Here is a 5,635-nt window from a genome sequence, read left to right as displayed (position 1 = left end):
TGACATTTATTGTATGCAGGTATTGGGGAGGACTGCCTGCTCTTCTCTTTTACCAAGTCTTATCAGGTACGGTACCTACTACATCTACCAACTACCTAACCTACTGATGCCATAGTGATGGGTAAAATAGTGGCAAGAGGCTTTGGCTTCGCCGGCTCATTGCGGCTTTGCAGTCGGTACTAGTAATTACCGGCGAAGCCGGTGTTGTCAATAAACGCGTACGTCTTATGTCGAAAACCTGATTATGCCTTGGCTTGAGAATTCCGAAGCGCATTGGAGGCCGCCATCTTGTGGATGCGGAAGTATGCATAACAAATTGAAAACGTTCAATAGGAGTTTCTTTCAACCGTCTTTGTTTGATTCACCATCTTATGCACCTCTCATTTATTATTAAAATACTTTAAGACCAACCTCGGGTCGCACGGGCCTGGTTATCTTCAACGAAACGCGTCACCAAACACCGGACCCAATGAGATTTGAGCATTTGAAAAAATATTTCTAAAACCAAATCACGCAATGGAGGTCGCCGTCAACCGGATGCGGAAGTTTGCATAAAACAATTGCGAAAAAGTTAAATAGGAGTTTGTTTCACCCGTCTTTCTTTGATTCACAATCTAATGAACCTCTAATTTGTAATTAAAATACGTTAAGACTAGAGTCCCTGTATATAGAGAGTTGTGTCAACTCAAATTTGGACGCCATTTTGTGTCTAAGTGTGTCGGATTAGATATACATGTACATTCGCGATATGGGGTGATATATTCTAAACCTGCTAAAAAAAAAATTACTACACATATTTAGTGTAGTCTTATTATTATTAGTGTAGTCTTATGTAGTCTTATGTAGTCTTATTATTAGTAGTGTAGTCTTATTATTATTAGTGTAGTCTTATTATTTACACATATTTAGTCTTATTATTACATACAGGTGATATTTGTTTTGTCAAAAACTCAGCTATTGCCGTGAAAAAGAGCTGTGTGGTGATATTAAAAGTGGTATGGCAATGCATATTACAAGCCAACACTGCATATAAGAGCTAACATTATAAGTAAGACAAACCAATGCTGTCGTTCTCTGAATTTTAATAACTTTTAGAAAGGAGTGTGGGCATATCCAATATTTTTTAAAGGGTGCCGAGAGCAATTCCGGTGTAGGACTTCCAGCAGACATATAGTCTAACACACTTAAAACAAATTCTGTACGTGGTATTGCCATATTTCTATAGTGTACAACTTTAGTTTTATCGACATTTATATTCAATTTCCATTGTAATGATTTAACAAGCTGCAAGTCAGCTTCTGTCTCTGACATAAGGAAAACGTCATCGGCATCTAGTAAGATTGAAACGTTCATTTATTACTACACCCTTGCCCAGAACTCTGATGGATATTGCCTGATCGATTAATATGTTTCATAGCTGGCGACTTAATTAACACTTAATTTTCGACTGCGCCAAGCCGTAATTAAACAGAGAAAAAACTTTAAAAAATACCTGCAGTGTGCACGGTTCGTCGAGTCGAACAGATATGGAAAAGCACAGATAAGACGTCGTATTCACCATAACTTGTTTAATTTCACCAGGAACACGATGAAGCCAACACCCCAACACAGTAAACATTCAGTACAAAACTTGGTTCATACATTCAGTACAGAACATGATTCATACATTCAGACCGTAAGAAAACTCTGCCCGTAATACAACACTCTGACCAGACCAACACTTCATCCCACTACGTTCACTCCTCACAAGTGAAACTCATCACTACTCCGTTCACTCCTCACAAGTGAGACTCATCACTACTCTGTTCACTCCTCACAAGTGAGACACCATCACTACTCCGTTCACTCCTCACAAGTGACTCATCACTGCTCCGTTCATTCCTCACAAGTGAAAAAGTACAGTGACATTGCCGGCAGACTACCCAACCGCAGACCAGGCAATGTCACTGTACCGGGACATTTCATCAATCAATGACAATATGCGGTCCGCTAGGACTACCCGAAAAAAATTGAGCAGGGTTCTTCCCACGGAAATGCATTTTTGGTCAGCTCCTTGAAGATTATAAACAAACACAAATCACTTCCCTTTAAAAGAGTTTTCAACGGACAGACAACCAAAAAAAAACCGAGCAGATAGAATTGCTTTTGAACATCGATCATCAAGCGGCGTGGGCCTACCTGGCAGAGTCTCGAGGAGTCGATCGCTTTCCAGCTCTTTCGTCTGACTTTCGCTTCCCAAATTTGTCTTCTGACTTTATCACTTGGAAATCTATACATCTTATATTTCCCAGATTGGTTTGAACAACCAAAAGCAGAACAACCAGTCATTTTGTTTGGCAATAAACAACATTCCCGTACCAAGCTGACGTTCACGCACGGTGAAGTTAGACACAAAATGGCGCCACGAAATCACGTGACCAGAAATCTCGGGTCAGCGCATGGCGCAACTCTCTTTATACAGGGACTCTAGTTAAGACCAACCTCGTTATCTTCAACGAAAATCGTCACCAAACACCAGAACCAATGAGATTCGAGCATTTGAAAAAATATTTTTTTAAAGCTTATTATGCGTTTCGGAGGGTGAAAACGGCATCAAATATTCTAAAATTGACGAAGAATTATTTTTTAGAAATCTCGTGGCCGTCGGGGATAGTTTTTCACGGCCAGAAATACAGTATAAGCGGTTTACATATTTAGTTTAGAAATACGGATAGTTTTTCACGGCCGGAAATATCCGAAGTTGAGACGGAATTCACCGAATTAATCACTGCAAGCTAACTTCTTCTGGTGGAGGAAGCCGCAGTGCCCGGAGAGAACCAGCCCTGACAGCGACTGAAGTTAGAAGACTACACACATACTGTGAAAACGTATGTTAAGCCCAGTTAAAATTCCTTAAAATAGGCCTTAAGCTAGCACATCGTATAGTTACTTCCTTAAGCTTCTTGTGACATTTATTGTATGCAGGTATTGGGGAGGACTGTCTGCTCTTCTCTTTTACCAAGTCTTACCAGGTACGGTACCTACTACACCTACCTACTACCAACTACCTAACCTACTGATGCCATAGTGATGGGTAAAATAGTGGCAAGAGGCTTTGGCTTCGCCGGCTCATTGCGGCTTTGCAGTCGGGTACTAGTATAGATAGATATAGATATGAATTATACACATGTGAATTCTAAACATCACAGTCCTTCCATTATCTGAAAGGCTCCTAAGGGGTGACTGGTGGGTCTTCTTTTTCCATGTGAGATTGTCGATGAGGAAATGTGAAAATCCTGGATCGAGGGACAGAGTGCACAGAAGATTGTGTTGCCAGCTTTTGAAATATTGCTTTAAGCTTTGTGAGCCTCCACTGTTTCAGAGCCTGATTTGCCTCCATCTTGGGAGTGATGAGTTCTCCTGCAGTTCAGAGAGAAAGCAGAAATAATTCCCACCTCACCGATCAAAGGTCGCAGGTTTACATGACGCTGCCAACATGCCAACAGGTTCAAGAGGATCAACCAGGAACGCCAATGAGATTACTGGTGGTAAAACCAAGTTTATTCAAGAAGCGACAACAAACATGGCCAAGGTGACCAGAACACATAGAGAGGAAAGAAATCACACCCACAGCGACACACTGCCAGAAAAACCCAAACTAACATACAATATGGCACAGGACCCCGAGCTTTAATGTAGCGGGTCCTGCTGTCATAGAACAATTCAAATGGTACCGTTGGAAAGCTAATAATCGATTTACTTGGAACAAAAATGATGTCCGTTTAATTATGATTATTAATTATGCCTGTTTTAAAATCACATCTTTCCAGAATTGATGATAATGAAGAAGAAGAAGAAGAAGAGGAAGAAGAAGAAGCGGGAATTAAAGCTTCATGTAGCGATTCCAACATTAACATTTATTATTCTACAGCAGCAGGAACTGTTAGCAGGACATGGAAGGAGCACACAAAACTATATACAGTATTGAAGCAATAGAAAAAATAAATAAACATAACATACACAGATGGAACATACAAACAACAACAACAACTGCAGCCATAACAACAACAGCAACAACAATAAATATCTCCACAATTTTTTGAAAAAAACGGGGGATATTGAAATCTGTATCTATTTATCTGTCTGTTCATCCACCCGTTCATCATGCTATGTCCTCCTAAATAGTTCTGCAAAAATTCACCAAACTTGGTAGTTATGATAACCACATGGTAAGTAGTAGCACTTTCGCCTTTGGGCGGGGTCAAAATGTCAAATACCAAACCATACAAATGCGGGCGCATTTAAAAGAAATTTTTATGACACTTGAAATATTTAATATGCAATCAACATTTTGGGATGCATGAAACATGTAACTTTTTGGGGGGTGGGGGGGGGGGGGGGATTTGACCACCGGTTCATGCCCCAGGGGTGCACGGTGGGGAGGGTGGGAAGACTATTTGCAATTTTCACCTGTGCATGTGGAACAGTGAAAGTGGTTTTAACTCAAACACCTGCTTGACCTTAAAAAAACCCACAACCAGTGTCCATGGCGTAATGGTTAGAACCACTGATCCCTGCCTGGGGGAGTGGGTAGTGACACTGTAGGAGTTGCGGATAACGAGAGGGCGAGACAGTTCGTGGCTTGATCAAAGCTCCTTTATTCCAACAGAACTAAACTCATACCGGAACTCATGCATCTTTTATAACACAACTCACTCTTAAGGGGGCGTGGCTCCAACAACCGAGCCCACGCCACGCCCATACAATGAATAGCCCCACTGGTCCCGTGCCTGTGGATTATGTCCCAATGGGATAACCCCCACATGCGCCCCCCCAGAATTCACTCGCACGGGCATTATCAGTTTTCAGGGGGCCTTAACCACCCGGCCGAAACAACCCCTGATGACCCGAGCAGGGACTGTTAGCGGCTTGGTGGTAGGCGGGTCAACCGGGGACTTACCCGATGGGGGATGGCCCCGCCATGGGGGTTGAGCCAACCGAGGGGGCTGGTCTAGGTCCAAGTGAGCTGGCTTGAGACGGTCCACCGAAAGGTGGTCCGGTTTGCCACTGATGTCGAACACGATGGACTTGTCCCCGGCCTCCAGAACGCGGAAAGGCCCGTCGTAAGGCACCAGGTCCACGTTAACCTGGTCAAACCGTCGCTCGGGCACTGTGAATGGCTCCAATGGGGCCTGGGTATGGCGATGCACCTTCGAGCATTGGCACTCGACGCAGGTGTTGGCCCAGTCGCGCACATCCTTCCTGAGCCCGTGCCAAACGAACTTTGCCGCCACCAACTTTTGCGACGCCTTTCCTGGTGAGAAAGACCGTGGACGGCATCGAACACCAGCCGTCTCCAGCTGGTGGGTACGACGGGGCGAGGCTGTCCCAAAGATACGTCGCACAGTAGCGTGGTGCCCGTGTCCTTGAACGGCACATCAGACAGTCGAAGCGCCGTTACCGCCGCCCTGCAGGCCTGGACATCCGGGTCGGAGATCTGATCGGCCGCCATGCGGGCGTAGTCGATGCCAAGGTGAACCGCGCCAACTCAACTATGGACCGGGAGAGACAATCGGCGACCGTATTGTCCTTCCCAGCAACATGTTGGATGTCCGTCGTGAACTCGGAAACGAAGGAGAACTGGCGTTGTTGACGG

Source organism: Myxine glutinosa, chromosome 3 (genome assembly GCF_964187855.1).
Source record: "Myxine glutinosa chromosome 3, kmMyxGlut1.1, whole genome shotgun sequence".
NCBI classification, from domain to species: Eukaryota; Metazoa; Chordata; class Myxini; order Myxiniformes; family Myxinidae; genus Myxine; species Myxine glutinosa.
This window is presented reverse-complemented; position numbering follows the sequence as displayed.